A 12419-nucleotide genomic window follows, 5' to 3' on the forward strand; every position below is an offset into this window, starting at 1 on the left:
AATTTCATAAATTTAATGAAGTAAACCTGTACAAAATATGAAGAATAATTTTACTAATTCATAATGAGTGATGTAGCTTCAAAAATACAAAAAATAGTGCAAAATTAAAGTTGACCCAACTGTTCAATAACATCATCATAACAGACACAAATTTAAATAAAAAAACAGTGTAATCATGACGATTAAATTTAAGGATAGTAGGATGCTTGCATAATTTAGAGGTGTAAATAATATGCAAAAAATAAGTCAAAAGTGAGTAATAGCACCCTCACATAGTTTGACACTGATAATGTACTCTTATGCCTCGTCTCTTTCTTATATATTTAATTATTCATTAATTTTAACTCAATAATACAAAATTTAAAAATTATTTTGATATATTATACACATTACCAATTTAATATAGTCAGTATACTAATTCATTTTGGATGGAGTTCATTTAGTTTACCTAATAATTAATTAGGTCTTTGTCATGGATTCAGTCTTGAAAGATGACTATTCGTGGAAAAACTTAGGAAGGTAAATCAAATTAAATTTTTGGTGTAAAGAATTTTTAAATATTAATAGGTTACCCAAAAAAATATTTACAAGCAAATTATTTCAAATATAAATTTTGTAATTTTAGAAATAAATAATTAGGTACTTGTTAGTCTAGCTCAATATTTTTTTTTATATAATTTTTTCCCTATTTTTTGTCATATTTATATTCATAAGCTTGTTAGCATATTGCCATATTAACCTCCCGATAAATATAGCGTAAACGTGGACGATCCACAACCTTAAATATAAAAAATATAATATTCATTAAAACGTAAATTTGAATAAATTACATGCATATTAAAAGTGTAGAGTAAATGATATTTTGATATAATTTTCTTAGGGGTAGACATAAATATTGAAAATATGAAAATTTGAATCTAACTAAACAAATTCGACATTTCAATTTGATTTTTTAAAAATTTTGATATTCGATTCGATTCGAAGTTATAGGATTGGATTCTTCGATTCTTACTTTTAGTACTAATAGATAATTATGGACTTGCTGTTGTGTGGCTGCATTATTTAAGTTATAATTAATATTGCTTCATTAACTTTTTTATAATAAGATCAGATGGTATATGTTTTCCTCAACTGTATCATGTTTGCCTCAATTATTTATATTGCTGCATAACATGATCATTATTATTATTATTATTATTATTATTTTTGCTTCAGGAAGTGAATTATTATCATACTAGACTAGAAATAAAGAAAAAAAAGTGAGAAAATGAGGCAGTGATTATATACGAGTCTTTTTTGTAATTATTATATTCCAAGTTTTCAGAGTTGACCTTGTCCATTTTCTTTGTATTAAAAAAAGAGTATAAAATAATTTATTTGTAAAAGTATATTATATTCCAAGTTTTCAGAGTTGACCTTCTCCACTCATTGTTTCGTTTTTTTTTGTATTCCTAACAAATATCCAACTCTCAGATATATAATGAAATAATTAATACATTTGATTAAAAAATAAGTAGGCTGTGTCTCTTCCATTGTAATTTTTTTTTTAAATGTTGCTTCGAGCACAACAACCTAGGTTACTTTTCTATAATTGCTTGAGTTTTGAGTTTTAAGTTTTATGCATCTTTAGTGTAAATTTTTACATCATAGAGGTTACATCCACTTACATTAATAGATATCGATTATCATACTATAAAAAATAAAAGAATATTTATTCTCTTATATAAGAAGAGACAGTTGAGGTGCTTCACCTCTCTGTTTCATCGTCATGCTTACTTGTCATCACAAAGGCAATTTTAAGTATCAAAGCAGGCATCAAATCAACATGTCTTTAGTATAGTAATTTTTATGTGGTTTTTTTTTATTTTAATTTGTTTGTTTTATTATCTTAGTCTCTTAAGTATTTAAAAATTACATAAAAAATATTATAAATAGTGACAATAGTAACAATTACGTACAATAAGTAGTAACTTAGAATATCTAAAAATTATATTAAAAATCTAATATACTTTCCAAATTGTGTACTTCCTCCGCCTCAATTTATATGACATTTTTCATTTTTCGAGAGTCAAACAGTTTAAGATTGATCGAAAATTTGTGTATGGAATCTTCAATTTTTTTGAAATAAAATTAATATATTTGTAAATTACGTAAAAAGTACTATAAGTCACAATAATTGACAATTCAAAATGTTAAAAAAATCTATGAAAAACTTACGATCAAAGATAGACTTGTTTGAATCTCGAAATCTAAAAAGTGTCACATAAAATGAGACGAAGGGAATAATATATATTGAATCCGTGTTAGCGCGGAGTTCTGAATCTAATTTTACAAATATGTCCTTGTATGAAGTCAAGTGAGGCAACTAGGAAAAGGTTACAAAAATATGGAAGTACTGTCGGCAGTGGCGGAGCCACCCTATTATTATGAGGGGGTCATCCGACCCCCTTCGGCGGAAAATTATATGGTTTATACATGGTTAAAATAATTTTTTAGGTATATGTAGTAGATGTCAAACCCCCTTCAGCTACTTCGTGTGTCTATTTTTTTAGATTTTGAACCCCTTATTGAAAATTCTGGCTCCGCCACTGACTGTCGGTGTTCTTTTATCCTTGTATTATTGGAGAATTTTCAAAAGTTTTTTTTGTGTTGAAAAATCAAACCAAAATGTAATTTATTCACATATGTTTAACATTTAGCGATATATATTCATTCTAAGTTTATTTCTTATGAAAATTTAAGATCGAAAATTTTAAAATGATAAAATTCAAATTATTTTTCTTTATTTCATAAATTCTATGTTCAGTACATATAAAATGTTACAAAGGGAATATGATTTTAAGAATATCAAAAAATTGGTTGCGTCTCTCACCATATGGCTCACAATGTAGGTCATTTATTTAAAAAAATAGTTTTATGACCTTTTTCTTTAATAAGAGATTCTCTTCGATTTTCAAAATATTTTCGAAATTTTTTTTTTAAAAAAAAACAAAAATTACATTATGATAGGGTAAAAAAAAACAAAGATTTCATAAGGGACATTTCACACCTGATTAAAGGAGAGATAATTTCATCCACACTGTCTGGGTAACTTCTTACCTTCTATTATTAGAAAAGAATTTTCAAAAAAAAAAATTGTATGAATAAATTAGTAGAAGACTTTATTCGACCAAATCGCTCAAGTAATAATTAATGAATTTTATTATTGACTAGGACGAATGATGATGATTATCAAAACATGGACAAGGAAGCTAGATTTTCGGATCACGCAAATGTCTAAATAAAGAATTGTATCAACTTTAAGTGTTTCATATTCAGCCATTTTAAATTGTACAAAAAAGAAGGGGAAAATACCTTCTTTTTTTAAAAAAAAACAAATATTATTTGGTTATACATAATATTGATTTTTATGTTTGTTTTTTAAGATGAATTTTTTACTCTCATAATTTTATTTTATTTTATTTTTCTAGTAAAATATATGTTCAAACAAGTTAAATCAAACGACTAGATAGAAGGGCCCTCCTTACCAAAATATAGTACTGAATTTCTAGCCTTTCATATCAATTCTCAATCATTTTCTGAATTATACCTACCCTCACAACAACTATTAATTTGTCTAGACATACAAATTAAATTTTAGTGGTTTAGATATTATTATAAAATATATACTCCTTATGATCATGATATGCACATTTTAAATGTTTTATTGCTTGACGAATTGAAGACCTTTAATCAAGTTCAAGTGTTAAATTTGTGATTGAATTTCAGAAATAACCATTCATGAAGAAATATTTATTTTCTTAAAAGAAAATTAGTAATTAGAAAATTGATTCTGAAACTTTGACCTAGAATAAGGAATTACGATCAGAAGGAAAATTGACATGTGACCTTGATTTTGTGGGTTCTGTTTAAGTGCTAATAATTGGATTTTAAAGTTATTATGTATAAATTAATATTGATTTTTTCAACACAGATGCACTACGTGAGCAGAAGTTAATCAATTTGACCGAACTCAGATAGTCGGGCTTCTACCTCCGTCACTAGGTGGTTAAATCTGGTGGAATGAGTTTACTGGTCCGGTAGTGCCCATCGATGAAGGTAGCACCACAAAAACATTGATGTGTGTATATATGCAGGGGCGAATTTATTGGGAAGATTTATGAAATACGCGAACTCGTGATCTCTTCATAAATTAGATATTTTATATAGTTATATTGTTAATTATTTAGTATTAATTGTCGGCACCATGCTTCAAGAAGAATTGGTTTTGACAATCTAAAAGAACAAAAAATGTTTGAAAACTACATTTAATAGATCATTTTGAACCTATGAAAAACATAAGGGATCACTTTTTCATTTTTCTAGTCGGTTGGTCAAAAAAATATTTCGTAAATTATTTTTTTCTAAAAAAATAAGTTTTTTTAGAAATGAGAAAAATGACTTTTTCAGCAGTCAAAATTGAAAAAATAAGTTTCTTAACTGATATTCAACATTGATTGACGTGCTCCTTCTCACACTCCAACCCATCAGTACATCTTCACAACAACTTAGTAGCCCCCCCACCCCCACCCCACAATCAGTACATCTTCACCTCAACTTAGTAACCCCCCCCCCCCGATGCATCCTCACCACCTGACACTCCCTATCCCCACCTCCCCACAATATTTATATTTAGATTATAATATACGAATACTTTTATGATATTGCCCGTAAAATGGTTTCTTATTATTTCACTAAGAATTGTTCCTTTTTTATTACTCGTGAATTTAAAATATATAACATGTTAGATAGTTACGATTTCTATCAGATTGTGAATTAGTATTTATCAAAGGATTACATGCAATTACCTACATAGGATTTGATTGTATTGATGCATAAAACTTAAACTAAAAAACAGATTTCGAGGAAATTCTTCTAATCCTTCAATTTAAAATGAACAATATATAAGAAATGACATAAAATTAAAAAGAACTTGTAATATAGTATTTCTTACAAGGTTTTAAAAGAGGCCCTATATTCTGCGCAATAGCAACTTTAAACAACCTATAAACAAACAAATTAAACAAGATAAGGAACAATTGGCAATTTGTAATTCAATGGAGTCCACAAGTAGGGAAATAGTGAGATTTTAAGATTTTTTTCCGAGATGACTGTATCCATCATGATTGTGTTTATATATAACGTCAATAATACGAGCAATTAAAATAGTACATGACTGTTTTAGATAGCGTCTTCAATAACTATGACAAAAATTGAGAAAATATCTCCTTCAATTGATGAATATCAAGAAAATAAGATGTTACAAGAGTAATATTACCACATTCAATATTAGGGATCGTTTGGTTGTTGACTGGAGTCACACAAGAATATTAATAATACATGAATTAGTTATATAAAATTTAGTATTATAATTCGAAATATATATATCATTCAAAAATAGTTGTTTCCTATGCCAGTTCAAAAAAATTCATAGATTAATACAAAAGGAAGTATTGACATGAACACATTAATTTGTTTTTTTTTTAGATAATTGTGGGATATCGTATGTAGAAAAGAATGTTTACCTAACTCTTTACTATAATTGTCAAAACAAATAATAATTGTTTGTGCAAGTAGGTAACGTGCATGCCCTAAAATTCTTAATTACGTACATTTCAACCTTTAATGCTTTGTAGAGTCTACTTTGATGGCATGCTACTGTAGTGTTCGAATTAGTTTATGTGCAATACATCGATTAATGTTATAGGATATTTGTTACCTTTAGTAGTATAAGTGTCACTGTTGACACCCAATTTTGACCCTCCCCGATAATAACTAGTTTTTGAGCTTCTTAATTTTCAAACGATTTAGAATAATTAGCTTTGTAAAATTCAAATAGTTTCAAGTTTATTTTAAAGTAATTTCAGTCGGTTTTTATAGTATTTCGAATGATAAACATATTTCATATAATTATATATGTAATTAGTACATTTTATAAATGTTTGAAAAATCATAACAACAGATTTTTACTTTGTTAAAAATAAATATTTTATTAATTTAGTTCTAGTTTGAATTGTGGTTTTAATTTTGGATTAATAAGTTTATAGGTAAATCGATTAGTTTATGGTTAAGTTAATTATTTTATTTCGTTAAGATTAAAAAGCTCATAAATTAATTAGGTTAATTTGTCTTATTTAAATTGCTAGCCGAACTCATCCCAATTAATTCAATTTGACTACATCTCTAATCTCCAATTGGCTATAATTTAAATCATATGGCAAAAACTTAATTTAATTCTCATCAATTTAAGTTGTTTTCACCCTTGACCCATCTTAAATGACCAAACTTTAGACTTGCATTTTGCATTTTCAGCAAACTTCCAGCAGCCCAATTCCTCTCACACCAAAGATCCAACTCCATACGTACAACCAAATAAGGCCCAAAACCCATCAGCCCTCTTCATTACAAATATCAGAAGTAAGTTCAGCCCATTATTAGGTTTTCATCCTTATTCTATCATTAAGACTCATAACATCTCTCCTTTTTCCTTTCTTAGGCAAAGTTTCAATTTGTTTTCATCCCAATTCAGATTGGTTTCACCATTTTCAGCTAAGTTTTTCCTCTCTCCCTTGCACATTTAAAGCTCCTTCTTGAAAAGCTGAAATTTTCTATTTTTTTTGTTGACCAAAAATCGCTGCAACTATGGAGAAAAAGGACGATTTTGTTGATCTCTCCCTGTCACATTTTGGACTGATCTCAACGTTTTTTTTTTTTGAAAAACTCAAACAATTTTTCATTCTTCAATTCCCGCTTAAAAGGTTTTGGCTATAAAGATTCACAGAGATCTTCAGTAGAAAGGGGGGAATTATTTTTTATTTTTTTTGAGTTAGAAAGAATATAGAGAATTAGCTAGTATTAGTTCCTAAAATCACAGAAAGACTTCCTGTTCTTGCTTGCTTCCCCTTTGTTCGTTGGAGTTCTTAGATTCACATTCTAGTGCTGGTGAAGTCACTTCCTTGCTCGCTCTGGCCTCAGTCTCGCTGCTCCAAAGAAGGTAATGCTCTCTCATTTGTAATGTTATCCTTATCGTTTTTTTTGTTTCCAGCGTGACATCTATAGATATGAGTTGTTTGGTTTGCTAGTACTTGTCGTTGAGTTCGGGATGGTTTGCTATAATATGACTTCTTTAAGCAATTTCAATATAAATGGATTCATATGTCCCGAGTTTATTTCTTTGTCTCTGTCGGGTATGTTGATTTTGGACGTCCGAACCTATATTTCTTTATTTTCAATGGCTTAAGACGTTAGAATGGGCGCTCATTTTGTTAACGTTGATGGTATGAGCTATTTCTTCTTAAAATGAAAGATGATTTCTCAAACTGTCTAAAATGGAAATTGGATGTTATATTACGTACTGTTTGAGATCTAGTCGCGGCAGCTCTCCCCGTCTTGTTATATTTGTTTGGTTTTGGCATCTCAAACCAGCATGTTGGTATTCATGGCTATTTGTTTGTCCTGAAAGTCTAGTTTTCAGTTTAATGGTATATTTCGGCCAAAATATGATTGTTTAGCTTTACTATTTGCCATGTTTTGGAGTTACTGTTTGATAGACCCATCCTGTAAGGATATTATTTCTTCTTTTTGCCTATTTGTGTTTATATTTGCTATATATTTTGCTATTATGTATTCCCCTGTTAAGGTTTAGTTCCAACTAGCCCCCTTAGGAAAATTTTGGAAGCATAAGATATATGTTGACCAATTCTTATTTTTATGTGTTGTTTATAACCTCTTTAGTTATCACTTTTCTCTGCTATGCTATTCCATGCTGGAGATATTATAATTTATGCTTTGTTAGTTCTTATGTTTTGGACAAATATGTATATTGTTCCTATATTCCTCTAATCACTAAAGTGTACTGTAATGAACAAGGTTTATCTTTGTTTCTCCCTCTTTGTCATCTCGTAGGTGTGTTAAGTCAGCATATTTATTTAAGTGTCTATTGTGTTCTCTTTATTTTTCTTTTAAAATTATTGTTGCCCATGTGCCACTGCATGATTCTCTCAAATGAGATTATGTGTTAATTTATACATTCTCGAGTTAGTGTGCCTTTTCCAGTGAATTAATTTATCCTCCCTGCATCTATGTTGATTGAATTATACACTAACTCCCTTCCGCTATTTCATTTTGCATGTGAAATCTATCCGAGTTCACCATGGACTTCATTTTACTTCTCCGCATTTCGCGAGAGCCATAAAGGCTCAAATTTCTTTATCGAGTCAACCGGCTATAAAAAATCGACGAACAGGTCTTGAAGTTGGAAGAATGCGAAAGCGGAGGAGAATTGAAAAGATTGGGCCAAAGGCCCACTCTTTATACAAAAATTGTATTTTGTTATTATTGGGCCTAAGCCCCTTTGTCATTATTTATTATTATTGCATTAGTTCTTAGGACAGGTGAAAATTTGGGCCAAAGGCCCAAAGGAAATTATTTCTTTTAATATTGGGCAGGTGGCAAGAATTGGGCCTTTGGCCCAAAATGAAATGGGCCCAAGTATTGGTCCAGACAGACAGAAAACCAAACTTGGGCTCGAGTCTCTTTCCCTCTTTACTTTATTTTGTTTGTGTGCTCGTTAATATTTGCCGCTTGATCTTAATGTTTTAAAAATTCAAATCCCCAAAAGACACCCATTTTGAATTAATTACTTAACCAAATTATTCATCTCTTACTTGACTTAATAAATAAATAAATAAGTATTTTTACAAAATATTTCGCTTAAATAATAGGTCAATATTTCCCTTTTCCCTTTTTTTAAAAAACAAATTCTAACTGTAAAAATTGTTCAATTCAAATTAAGTTAAACTACTTTAGCCAAATAAATTAATTATCGGATAACCGCATTAGCGGATATTCTAGGTGCCTTAAAAACCTTCTTAGAATGTTAATAGGAATCTCGAACCCCCTTAATAGTTTTCAATAGATTTACTGTTTTAGTCTTTTGAAAACAATAGTTTTCTTGATTTTTCTTAAAAATTAAGTGGCGACTCTAAACCAGTCAAAAAATATATTTCTAAATAAAACAGTCACGATCCAAAAAATGGACGTGATGGCACTCGTCTTCTCCCACCAAGACAAGTCAGCCTAACACTCACCCATTTCAATAAAATGCGGAAATTTACTCAAAAATACCCCTAAAATCTGGTTGTCATGTGTACAAACCTCTAAAGTATTACCATAGATTGAAAGAAAACGTAAGTCTCAAATGATGTTGTCTCTAAAATAGAACAATATCATAAATAGGAGTAAGAAGGTCCGCTGAGATGACAAACAGCTACCTCACAAATCTCCAAGAAGCCTCGAAAAATAAGAAAATGGAAAGTATCAAAAAATCCAAGCTCGTAACCTACAAGAAATTGTAGAAGCAAGGGGTGAGTACCAAACCACACGGTACTCAACAAGTACACCTCTAAACATAAACTAAGGGAATAGAATACGGGTACTCCTTACACCCCCACCGAACCTCCACAACTACAACCTACATAAAACCATCCAACCTAACAGTTCACAGTTTACATATCACCCAGTTCAATAACAATCACTTTAACAAATTACATATCCTGAACAACAAACTCAATATTCATCAATCACAACCTTAACGAAAAGGCACTCACAAATATAAACAACACACAAGATCAAGTTCATCAAATACAGGTAATCAAACATCAAGTACTTTCCAACCACTAATAAAACACATAATCATTAAGAATGAATGATGTCATGGGATGCAATGCACTATGACACCATGAAATGATATGCCTCAGAACACCAAGTACTCTCTCAACCGTATATGCATGATACTCCTCGGAAATACATTGAGAGTTCATGACCCATGGGGGACTCGCGAGGTCCATATACCGACACGGACGATCTCCACGTGTCTGTGCGGACGATCTCAACGCACTATCATAAATCAAATAAATTTCGCACAGACGATCTCCACGTGCCCAAATTATAATCTTAACATCTCACCATCCCAGCACGGACGATCTCCACGTGCCCAACTTATACTCAATCTTATGTCAATGCATGTGCACAATATACTTTCAAATAAAGGGGATGATGATCTCAATCAAATATCAATATGATATGTAATCACCTCAGCTATCACAAGTATACGGGTTCAATAAAGAACACAATCACACATAAACAATTAATCACATTGTCTTTTATTACCTATTTTTCATCATTAGAATTAATCAATGTGAACAAGTCAACCCATCACCAAGTCTCATTATCCCCAAACACATATTACAAGGAAATACATGAATTCCATACACTTAACAAGGGTTTAGAAATCCATTTGTCTCAATCAATCCAGAATTTACTCTGGGACTTGAGCCTTCCCTTTTTGTTGAACTTCCAACTCAAAGCAATCTATTCACATTAATAATCACAATAAGATTTTGAAACTAAAAGCACCCACATTACTTTCTGTCTAGACTAGACCCAAAAATTCACTCAAATCTCACTACTAGAAAATAGGTCTGTTGCAACAGAATAAAATTCATTGTCATAGACTCAAAGACTGTTGCAATTGCATTATGGCAACGGAAGATGGTGTGTTGCATATAAGCCTGTTGCGATATGTCTATGGTAACGATTTTATGGCAACAGTTGTAACCGTTGCAATACACTATGTATAGCAACAGTTATTCTTTAGTCTAGGTCGACACTATTCTATGGTTGCTGCAACGGCTTCGAACCATTGCAAACGATATATCGCAACAACTTTACTGTACAACTCGATCTAAGCTATTACAACGGTTCTGCTAAACTATTGCAACAGTGTTATTAAGCTATTGCAATAGGCTTTTTTAATGGTTATTGTAGGCTATTGTAGGCACTGTGTATATTCTTTATTTTTGAAATAAACTATAATACAATGATAGAAAATATTAAATCAATATGTACTTCAACTAGTAGCATCCATATATCAAAGATAAAAACACATGATCTTGATTTACAATTCAAGAGTTAACATACATGATGAGGTTCACAAAAATTAAGCCCAAACATAAAAATAGTCCTATAATGTTCAAGAGTTGGCATTCATTTAAGTTCACAAAAATTAGGCCAAAAAGAAAAATAGTGCTAGAATGTTTGTAGATATATAGATAAACGAATTCTCTTTAAGTAACGTCTTCACTGCTTTCATCCCCGCTTTGCTCATTTTGTTCACCTACAATTTCAAAGGGGTAAACAATTAGGAAATAGGAAGTTAAAAAATGAAAAGGGAAAAGAAGACGCACAACTCCTAATTTTTACTCTTTCTGGACATAACCTATACTACCACATCACTTTTTTAAAAAAAAAAATGCAAAGTTACTGATATTGTAGTTTAGAAGGGAGCAGAGAATTACAATAATGTGGACTTACCAAAGGAGGACAAACGTATTGTTCAAGAACAACGAGTAGATTAAAGATAAAAGGGGCCATGATGAAAATAACTCACAGGAAACCAAGACTCTAAGTGATAGTACTAACATAGAGAAGCTCTAACTGTTCATGAGGAGGAGCCAAACCTATAGAAACAACTTGAAAAATATAGCTATAACAGTGTACACGGATGAGGACAGTTTAACAGCCAGTAAACACTTAGAAGAATTAGCACCATGTGAAGAAGCTGAGAGGGAACAACCAAGTGAGAACAAATCAGTTAGCTGACTACATTACAAGCATTGCACTTGAACAAGACAACTCAATCCATTACCACAGTTTTCAAGCTCTACCCACCAAAGGACGGAAGACATTAAATTCCGATAAATCAGAAATTACAATCCTCAGAATCAGAACTAGAAAGATTACAGTCATAAACATGATATTTGTTGATCAAAATAGAACAGTTAAACACAAGAGACACAACAAATAGGGGCTACATGAAGAGGCAATACAATAAGAACAAAGTCGGTCACTATACATCAGAAACAAACGATGAACCAAAAGGGAAAAACCAACAAATAGGGTCAGTATATTTTTACTAGAAACCAACAACACCTAAAATCAACTCAGATCTGGAGCACACCTTTTAAAACCTTCTTAATCAATTGATGTTTTAAGTTTAGTTCAATACTCCTAAACTATGCAAACAACAGTAACACTAATCTCGATAATATCAACTTCGATAAAAATAAAAAGATGATCGCAGTTGCACCAACAATAATACAAGAAGATTGCAAGTGTAGTAGCACAAGAAAAAGAAGTAGAAGCAGATTAACATAATAGCCATAAATGAAGATGAACCAAACAGAAAACTGCAAAAGCAGTAGTAGAAGAAAATGAAGAAGAAGGAGGATGATTCTGACCTTGATTGTTGCTACTGGTAGTTGAACGATGGATTGGCCGAATATTGTTTCTCGTGTTGACGAAACATCAAGTAATGTAGG

The sequence above is a fragment of the Solanum verrucosum genome, unplaced genomic scaffold, assembly GCF_900185275.1.
Source record: "Solanum verrucosum unplaced genomic scaffold, falcon-dt-bn FXZP01000165.1, whole genome shotgun sequence".
NCBI lineage: Eukaryota > Viridiplantae > Streptophyta > Magnoliopsida > Solanales > Solanaceae > Solanum > Solanum verrucosum.